The following is an 11,597-nucleotide window of genomic DNA, read 5'->3' as shown; positions in this document are numbered from 1 at the left end:
AAAGGGCGAGCATATTTGGTGGGACGGGGATTTGAACCCGCGACCCGCAGATTACGAGTCGAGTGCCCTAACCACCTGGCCATGCATATAAATATAGGTAAAATTAAATTTAAAATTATAAGTTACTAAACCTTAATGGTGTTAGTAAAATTCAGTGTTGGCAACTTTCTTTTCTTTACCACGTTTTGGCACTATTTCTTATCTGTCCCCTGATATCTCAATGGCAATTTTACGACTTACAACACTAAAAGCCGGGGTTCGATTCCCTGTGGTGGACAAAGTGCAGATAGTCCATTGTGTAGCTTTGTTTTGGGAAAACCAATTTTTTCATCTGAAACATGTAAAAATGCCGTTAATATAATTTTTCGAAACCAAGTTGGCTTCCTCTAAATATATATATTAGCTAGCTTAAAATAATATTTTATTCTATCTGTTTTGGTTTTGGATTTTTATTAAAGCCCAGTATTAAAGTTAGAGTCGGCCAGCATTAAACGTATTTATTATACATTAAAATCCAGTAATTATTTAAGATATTTTAAAGTGGTTGATAGACGGCTTCACGATTATTTTGTATTTAAAGGAAGAGTAGGTAGTTCTGGCAACACGAGACAGTAACTGTATACGTTGTTGCGTGACGTGTATGTAGTATCACTCACGAGTTGGAGTTTTGAATCTGAGACATTAATTAATCATTATTATATTATAATATAAATGAAGCTAAATGATGATATATCAAATTCGAGGCCGTTATATATAATTTCCCTGGGACGCGGAAAAACTGATTTCTGAAGGTATATTTGTGAATTTCCCTTCTATTGCGAGTCAGCAAACAAAATATATATGCTGATACATCCATAAACCATGACGAATTATCAGTAATTCTGATACTTAAGAGTACATCAATAAACTTAATTCAAATTTAATATCTAAAGGAATGCTGCCAGAAAGACATCAAGGGGTTTCAAATGGCGTGAGGACAAAACATGCATTCCCAGTAACTGGTTTTATGTGGTTAACAAGCGTTCTTATCATTTGGATTGATCCTACTAAAAGCACTTAGAACCACTCAAACAATATGGTCATCACAGTCCTGGCCCATTAAAAGTGACATTCGTCCTTTTGGCTAAAAAAAAAAGAACCTTTTTTTAGTTAGACACTTATTCTTAATTTCATTAAATATTTCGCCACCAACGCCTGCCAATTTTAGACACGCTGTCCAATGGGATAACAAAAAAAAAATGCGTTCACAACAAATGAGCTAAAAAGGTTGATTCTTTAGCTCAGTTGGTCAGAATGCTCGCTATTCGTGCCATCTTTATAGTTGTTACGATTTCTGCTAAGTTCTGATGGTGAAATCTATTGAGACATTGCACAAAAATCATCTTTGTTTAGTAATTGTGAAAAAACTAAAATGAAATGTAACTGAATATCAGAGTTTATGTTCTTGTCTTCACCAAAAATGTTATGAAACTCTCCATTTTCTCGTATAATGATAATATAGAAACTTCCAGTTTGAAATATATTTCATATTTCCAAAGAATTTTTATTTTATTTTTTCATTGATATATTTTGCCTTTTACTTTTTCTAATTAATTCTGTGGACATTACCGAATTACCAAATCCTATAATAATTCAATAAATACTATTTATATTATTATTAAGATCAATTATTATTTATATGCTTATAATGTATATTTATATACAAAGAAGAGACTGGTCCGGAGAAGATAAGAAATATTTATTTTCATTACATTTGTTGTAAATAACGTTCACCTCGAACTCAAAATATACTTCTCATTCTCTGTAACTAAATTATACTATTTCTATCGTCATTATACCCGTTTTGCATCATTATGGATTCCCAGGTGTTAATCTAGGACATAAGACTTTATATATCTACTTTGATATTCTGGGATGCTGTGAATGTTTTCCACGAACAGAATGATAATATAAATTACCCTGCTAAAAGTAGCCGTAATGACAAGAACGAGACAGCAAACTTTTTAATGAAACTAAGTACGTATAATAAATACTGAGACTCGCCAAACAGATAGGTTGTTGATATAAAGTGTGTGTTTAAAATGTTTAAAAGTCATTATTCAAGTAAATTTGATGGAGGAGAGATCATAGTCTGCTGGAATTATAGAAATCGATATTAGAAGTACGCGTAAACTCAACTTACGTTCGATGAACTGTGCATGGGATAATTCATAGGTATCAGGAACGTAATTGTGTTACATTTTATAAATGTTTAAGTCGACTAAGAGTGTTGTCAGAATGTGAACAAACGTTCAAAATTAGAATTGTACAAAAGAGAACGTAGGAAGTCATTAATGTAACAAATTTAAGATGACTTTACTGTATTAAATGTGGTCATATGCGACTGGGCACAATCTTCGTGCATTTAATGTGTATGTGATTACATAATTAGCTTTCTGGGAAGATCTGAAAAACGATTACATAATTAGCTTTATTGGAAGATCTGAAAAACGATTACATAATTAGCTTTCTGGGAAGATCTGAAAAACGATTACATAATTAGCTTTATTGGAAGATCTGAAAACCGATTACATAATTAGCTTTCTGGGAAGATCTGAAAAACGATTACATAATTAGCTTTATTGGAAGACCTGAAAAACGATTACATAATTAGCCTTATTGGAAGATCTGAAAAACGATTACATAATTAGCTTTCTGGGAAGATCTGAATAACGATTACATAACTAGCTTTCTGGGAAGATCTGAAAAACAAGTAGAAACATAAAATATATTATTAATTTCATCAAAGAGATATTATTCTTACCTTTGATATATTTATAACAAAGAAATTATTTCCATTACAGGTCTCATAGGGTCTCATATCCGTAATATGTTATTTGCTGAAATAAAGAGCATAGAAAGTTGTATATCTACTAACTAAATTACTCAGTTTTAAAATGAACGAATTGACCACTCACTAAACCAAAACCCATGGCAATCTTTATAGTCTATTTCAAGCTAAAGACGATCTGAGAACTTTAGTATTGTTGGACTGCACATGTTAACAAACATGCAAGCGGTAATGAGACCCACAACAATAATAACCGTTCACGTAGTTGTTTATTCAAACTATTTGTTTGTTTGAAGTTAAGCACAAAGCTACACAATAGGCTATCTGTGCTCTGCCCACCACGAGTATCGAAACCCGGTTTCTAGCGTTGTAAGTCCGCAGACATATCGCTGTGCCACTGGGGGGCTATTTAAAAATAAATGTATATAACGGTGGTAACTGTAATTTCTATATACTTGTTTACTTTTTTCTGCTATCTACTGTATTTCACTGTTTATCCATTACGAAAACTGTTATGTTTTTCGTTAAATTGCATATTAAATATTCTTACACAATATGCTATAAAATAAAGCGATTTGTTTTATTACGTCTGATCATTTGTGTATTTCCATTGTTCTTAAACCTTGCGATTAACGATTTTTCTTCTTTTATGTGTAAACTAAGTGATCCGTATTTTAAATACATTACCTTACATACACAAGTGACGTTACTATTAACGTACTTTCCTATATATATACGTATAATCCCTTTTGCCATCCAGTAACTAAGGTTTTACTTTGCTGCATTTTTCAGTTTTTACCAATGAACTGGGTACTGTCTTGTCATCTATATGTTATACAGATACTTACACATATATATATATATAATTCCTAGCAAAGGAACAAGCTACACTAGGCAGAAGAAATTGCTTCAGAGTATGTGTAATGTTATAGATAAATGTTTGATTGAGAGCCATTAAATAAATTTGATTTAATAACAGTTTCCAAACATTTATTGATCTATAACAGCACAAATGCTTCTACGACAACTTTATTGATATAACTATTATTGTTTGGAAAAATCTCACTTGTGATCGCGCAAGCAGACATTGACTTATCATGAACAAAAAAATATTAAACTTTGAAAAGACTAAATGTGTCTCCAATGATTTATTATCTTACATTGTTCGAAGCTGACGCGTGACCTAGTTCTAAAAGATGAATTCACGACAAAGCGCAAAAAACGAATTTAACCTAAAGAAAAAAAATAAATATATCGACTTTGTCTGAAAATGTTCGTCAGATACTGACTCAGATACTTGTTATCTACATGTGTAAAGTTCAGGAGACTGGCTCATGAAATGTAAAAACTACCATAAAAACTGTATATACATTACTGAAAAAAATTTGAGAGGCTTACAGCAAAACGTTTTTAAACTTTTAAATTTTCTGAGCCGGTTTCACGAATTTCTAACATGTAAAAGTATCAAATCTTCCAAATGAACAATATTTTTATAAAAAAAAGTCTCCTTTTATGACCAAAGATTTGAATTATAAATTCAAGTCATGGTAAAAAAAATACATTTCATTCTTTTTATGACCCATTCAGTCAATTGAACTAAAAGCGGGAAGTTATTGATCATATTAAATATCCTGTCTGTATTAATCAAATGTACAATAAGCATTTTGTAATTTTTATTACAGCTAAACTAAAGTTATACTTTCAAAGAGTTGTAGAATAAAACTATTTAAAGACAGTTATAGAATTGAAGTATTTATATACAGCCTTTGAACTAGAGAATTTTGATACAGATTCATATTTTGTGTCTACTCTGAAGCGAATAACTAGATTGTCTATCTCTTGTAATGCGCTGTCGGTTGAAAGTGTGGAACATGCTCAACGGCTTATCGCGGCTCGAGCCTTAGACCTTCTGATCCACAGTCCGGCACGCTAACCACTAGACTACACCCACCCATTCATACTGCTTTAACCAAACTTTTATAATCCAGTTGTACCTATATAAACCGTAATTTCTTTCTTGGCTTCAGGGTCTCCTATCGAACAATATTTTTCTAAAGCTGCACACTGTTAAACGTAACCCAATAGAGTAGGAAAGGTACTGGGATGTACTAAAAACTGGATGTCCAGCCGGATCCGGACCAAATTCGTAAACTAAAACACTGACCGTCCGAGAGAGGGACAAGGCCTGCGCTGTCTTCAACATCCAGCGCAGCAAACATTTATACAAATCCCAAGGAAGGGGAGGAAGGAAAGAGAGGTTTAAAGGAATGGGCGAGGACCACAATGAAATATTGAACAACTCAAACAATTTTTAATACTGTAGCCAATATTATGATATATAAAAATATAATACAATGTGTTAAACACAAATTTCAGTATTTTCAAATTATCAAAATTTCAAAGTTACCATTTTTAAATCAACAAACATTATCTACTATTCCAAAATTGAAATAAAAAATATAAATGTTTATCAGAGATTTATTAACCAAAGTTAATATAATCTACGACATTTTACAAGGAGCACAATTTATTTTTCACTAAAGTGTATAATATTGGGAATTTCACCACTTTTCAAACATTCTTCGATAAGAAATCTATGAACATAGTTACAAATTAACATAATAGCTAGAAATTGTGCATACATTTTTTACCCTAGTCTTACGTAATCCAACATAAACCTAAACATTCAACCTCTCAAAATTACAATTCTATTCAACACTAACTTAAGTTATGCTGAGTCAATCGTTTTCACGGCTTTGTTATTGAACGTAATCCAACATAAACTTAAACATTCAACCTCTCAAAATTACAATTCTATTCAACACTAACTTATGTTATGCTGAGTCAATAGTTTTCACGGCTTTGTTATTGATTGAGTATACGTCACATAATTAACATAGTCATGCAGAATATAAATACATTTCTTTATCGTAAACGTATATGTTCAAACACACACTTATAATGTTATTGAACTCCAATAAACGTTATGCTCGGTCAGTCGTTTACTGTGGTGTGGTCATTGACACAATATGGATTACATAATTAATACAGTAGGTAGAATATAACTGATTTTCTTTATCTTAATCTTACATACTTAAATACAAGTCTAGGTATTTATCACGCCATATAGATTTTAATCTATATCTTTTATCTCTATTGTTCCTCAAATTATGTGCTAATTTTTTAAAAATTATATGCCGTTTTTTAAGAACTAATCACCTTTGGTTTGTTCGTTTCATAATTTGTTTGTCCATTAGTCACCTTAAGGTCAAGGTTAACTTATTTTCAATACGCTAGTAAATTAAAAAAATAGAACTTGTACAGTATCACGTAGCGTCATATATACACAGAGGTTGTGTTATTGTTCTGTTATTGTTCTATTATCTAGCTGGAACTTTTCACATACTTAACAAGACGTAAGTTTATATGTAATTCATATTATTAAATTTAATTAATTAAATATGTATGTTAGTTATTTATAGTCTTAGATAGATTTAATATATAACATTAAATGTCTTATGTAATAATAATTACATTGCTCAAGTGTGATAGGCATTGTACATGAAGTTTTACGCGTGGCAGTTTTACTTCAGCGCATAGTAACTCACTGAGTAGGCCTAACCTTATCAGATGTTCTTGGGATAAGGGCCGAAAACACCTGTAACAGCGATGATAACCAACTGATGACCTAAGATATAGTGGTCATAGAGACTTTCTGTGGTTTGCCTGGCACTCGTAATTAAGACTAATTATTACTAATTGTAGTTTAATTGAAGACTTTAGCAGCTCTTCTAGTAGATGTTACTACACAGTTCTTAATCAACGGTACTCAAAGCTTTGGATTTATTTCAGTTTCTAATCCCACAAAACAGATATGTTTCAATATATATATTACTCATGTTTCTGATGTGTTAAACCATTAAAATGTCTTCCATCCCATCACAGTTTCATGTAATTTTCCATTCCGGGTTTTACCTTATTCAGGGAACCTCAAAACGAAACCCAACACCGAAGGTTGAAGCTTCTTTTATTTATTTCTTACTGACTTTCACTTAGGAATTTCAAAATTGTTAAACATGCTCTTACAAATTACGTATCTTACCTATTAAAACAATGTGTAACGTGGGACATTCCAGTCTGTGCCTTTTACTCGCTAATTATTGTTAAAAAACAAAAACCAGAAAAAGTCTTCCATCCCATCATGTAATTTCCCAGTTCTTTTTTTTTTATCTTAAAGAGAGTACCAGACATCGAAGTCCACCAAAGGAGCTAAAAACATGTTTTTATTTTTCCAGTGTGCACTGCCTACAAATTGGATATGCTGTAAATAGTAAATATACTCTTACAAACCTCTTAACTGTGCACATCTATGAAATATATAAACGGTATATAACGTGGGATATCCTAATCCGGGTCATATTATATGTGTGTTTTCTTATAGCAAAGACACATCGGGTTATCTGCTGTGTCCACCGAGGGGAATCGAACCCCTGATTTTAACGTTGTAAGTCCGAAGACTTACCGCTGTCACACCTGAGGACGTCATATTAAACTATTATAACGTACTTCTTGCTCTAACATATTCATTAAATTCATAAAAAAAACAGTTCAGTTTCTAACACCAGATGTTAAAATGACGTGAGTCTAAAAAAAACGGTAAATTTATGATTACCTTATCCAATACAAACAATGTTCTCTCAGTATTTATCATCATGTTAAATCATTAAAACGTCTTCTTTACCCTAACATTTTCTTCTAGTTTACCAGACCCGTTTTTAATTAAATAAGGTACCAGACACCCAAATTCATCACTGGAGGCTAAAACATCATTGATTTGATATAACGCCTACAAATTGAAAATAAGTTAAATATATATATATATCATAACAAACTATCTAACTGTTCCTAAGTATGAAATAATTAAACTCTATATTTTTGTATTATAATTTGCGTTATATCAGTCTCTTGGCTTTAAAGAAACATTATTTGATCAAAGCGTTCAGAATACTGATTATTGATAGAAATTACAAAATAATAATAATAATAATGATTTTCAGCTAATCTTTCAATTGATTATGGCATGTTCAAAAATTATTATAATGTTGACTCGTTGAATAGCTTTAATCTTTTTGATATGGTTTTTTCTCATGATTGCTTTAAAATGTATTTACAAACAAATTCCATCCTGGCTAATATTTTTCTCTAAAATATCATAATTATAAGTCCAAATAAATCATGTTTACCTAATCGCCAAAATACATTTTGATTTCTCTGTATCATGTATCTCATACATTAATCTTTGTTACATTTGGAATAACGATGAGCTTGATTACTAAATGATAAGAATATATTTTACAAGATTTCTCACACAGCATTACTACCTGATAATATAATGACAAAAAATGTTTCATTTAAAACCTGGAGCAGAGAATAAAAATTACAACGCCAGTCATATTCATTAATTATAGCTATATCAATTACTAGCTTGTACCTTTAAAAACGTGTGTTCACATGTATTTAATTTTTATCTAAATGTATCTTACAAACAAAATTTGAGTCTTTGAATGAAATCTACTTGATAAGTAGGATGTGATTATATTGTTTGTGTGGTCTCATGGACACACTTTAAATATTTGTTTCATTAATACGCTTTTACAAAATACTAAACTTCATGGTGTGTTTACAGTTTCAAAACTGCATTAGGACGATAGGAGTAAAATTATATCTGCAAAGCAAGGTAGTTCTACCTAATGTAAAGGTATCAAAACTAAACACCACTGAATGTTTTTAACTTAAAGGTATTTAATGTTTTGATACCACTGTAACGTGAAGACTACTGTACCAGCTAATGTTGCCAGGAAAACTATTAACTCATGAAAAACAGTGTTTAATGGCTTTACAATAACTTATTGAATATTCCAATTTAGAATCCCTTATTTAACAAAGTGAAACCATTTAACTTGACATTAAAATGAAATTCTTGTAATTCAGTTTGAATTCACTTGTTCACATGAGAAATTGTCATTTTCTAAATAAGTAATAACCCATCGCTTCCATAATATTTTCAAATTTAACATATCATTCACACTCTACTATACAGTAAATAAATTATATTGGCACAAGCCAATAGTGACTTCCTGAATGATTTATGGCTGAAACAAAAACCTGGACGTTCAATTAAAATGTACTCAATAACGAAAAAAGTTTTTTTTAATTCTTATACGACGTGGATATGAATGAGCCTTAGATTTGGGGTTTCATTCACGAAAAGGTATTGTGTTAAAACACCCTTGAAACACCATCAGACGTTCGTAAAATGAACTAATAGACTACAGGAAAGGAAGCTACTCAACAGCACCTACTGCCAACTCTTGCACTACTGTTGTTTGACCGTCACCCTTATAACTCGCTCACTCTAGAAAGTGCGAAGCGGGATTTTTTTATTTTACTGGAAGTGGACGCGAACGCTAGAACCGCTGATTCATAATCCGGCACGCTAAACATTGAGACACGCTAGGCCCACGTGTTAGAAGAGAAGGTAGAAAGAACATAATTCAGTTCAAGCTAAGTATCTCAACTTGAACAACATTGATAGAAACCTTTGTAGTATGCTATATGTTTTCGATCTTCTTTTATTAATATAAGAATTAAAAAAATTGCGTTTAGCCTGATTCTATGCAATTTTCGCATAAAACCGTTGAGTTATTATCGTTCTAGTTACCTTTGATACTTTGTTGTTCCCTCGCGTGTGGTATCTACTTTGAACGCGGAAATATTGCTGCAACTCCGCACATTGTGTAAAACAGGTCAGCGACAGCAATGTCCTTCACATACAGGATACAACCTAAACCAAGCTGTAAGAGAGAGAACAATCAGTCATATGGTAATTCTCGGTGAAGTCAACATGTTCTGTAAGTAGAACAATCAGTCATATGGTAATTCTGGGTGAAGTCAACATGTTCTGTAAGTAGAACAATCAGTCATATGGTAATTCTCGGTGAAGTCAACATGTTCTGTAAGTAGAACAATCAGTCATATGGTAATACTCGGTGAAGTCAACATGTTCTGTAAGTAGAACAATCAGTCATATGGTAATTCTAGGTGAAATCAACATGTTCTGTTAGTATAGAGTGTTGGATTCATATCACTTCTACTTGGTCAACAACTCGATATATGAAAGCTTATAATTCACCCATTTCACTGTCTATGCAAGTTCACAAACTGTTTTTTTTTTCTGCTTTGCAGATAATAGTGATTATGCTTCATTTAACGTCACGTGTCCGGACTGTTTGAGAAATAATGTTTACAGTATCTCCAGTTTGTTTCCTTACTTTTTTTTTACGATCCTTATTTGCAGATTTTTAAATTTCCAAATTATTATTTATCTTTTTTGCTGGCCTTTTTATGCTCAATTATGGGCAAAGAATTACTTTGTAAGGTAGCTAACTTTATACATTGTAATGATAATAAACATAGCTGGTAGCTAGCTGATACGGTTCATGATGAGTTACAGTAGCTATTGACTATTTTATCGTATTAGTCCAAGATGTAAAATGTTAAGATGGAGCTGGAGGTTCTCATGGAGATTTGTTTGAGAATATAGTGAGCATTTATAGTTTCTGTGTAACTAAATTTTCTATGTATAATGCTTAGACTAAGACAACCACCACTAAGCGTGGAAACAAAATTACCAATAAAACATCGCTTTAAATAAACCTTCGTGTGTTTTAAAGTAATTATTCTACGAATGTGTTTAATAAAATCTAATGTTTTGTGTATTGATTTTTTTACTCCTTCACTTCATACATAATATAGGGGTTGGCTCCCTAAAGACACCGATTGTATAGAGTACAAAGCATTGAATATCTACATGTTACAGTCATCTAATGTTCCTCTATTATTGGCCGATAATTCCTGTTTCACCCTGTACTTAATCTTTTCAAAGGAACATCATTTATTTCTATAAAAAAGCTAATTTCAAGGGGTAACGATAGCATCGTTTACCCTAAAATTTTGATGTTTTTAACTTTTGTAAAATATAGAAAAAACAAATCGAGTTTTCAATAGCCCTATGACCTTCACAGTACTTTATATTCTACCAAAGGTTTGAATGAAATATACCAAGGCGTTTCTGTTGTAGGTTGACAAGAGAATAATAATAAGAAGAAGAAGAATTACAAACAGGCCGTTTGAGTGGATTTTCTTTTCCTTGTAAGTCTAACATGCGTGTTTTTATGCATTTTTATATCTGTACAGCCTTAGCAATCAACAATAAAGATTTAAAATTATTGTTTGAAATGAATATTTACGGTTTAAGGTGCTTTTTATGGACCCCTATTATAAGCCACTATTGTGGTTCATGTTTATGAAAGATCAAAAATGTGTGCAATAGAGATAATCCTATTTCATTACCATCTATTGAAAGATAAACAAACACCTAGGTATTCTTAATATTCTTAATGTAATTCACTGTTTTCGTATTTGCAATAGACCGTTTTGACTATTATAAGAATTGATTAAATTTGATAATTAGATTGAGAAGGGGGACCAGTAAAGAAAGAGCTATTCCCCCTCAACAATATAAGTATCCCAAAGTGCTGTACCAGCATTAAGGGAATAGTTTCAAAACGAATGCTTTCCGACTTTGCTACAACTTAATGCATGTGCGTATCATCAATGCAAATCACACCAGGTTCGTAAAAATTAGTAGGAAAGATACTACTTGTATCCCAAGAACCAGGCTCAGCTCCACTGCAAATCTTAAAAA

This window comes from Limulus polyphemus, unplaced genomic scaffold, assembly GCF_000517525.1.
Source record: "Limulus polyphemus unplaced genomic scaffold, Limulus_polyphemus-2.1.2 Scaffold3064, whole genome shotgun sequence".
In the NCBI taxonomy this organism is placed as follows: Eukaryota; Metazoa; Arthropoda; class Merostomata; order Xiphosura; family Limulidae; genus Limulus; species Limulus polyphemus.
This window is presented reverse-complemented; position numbering follows the sequence as displayed.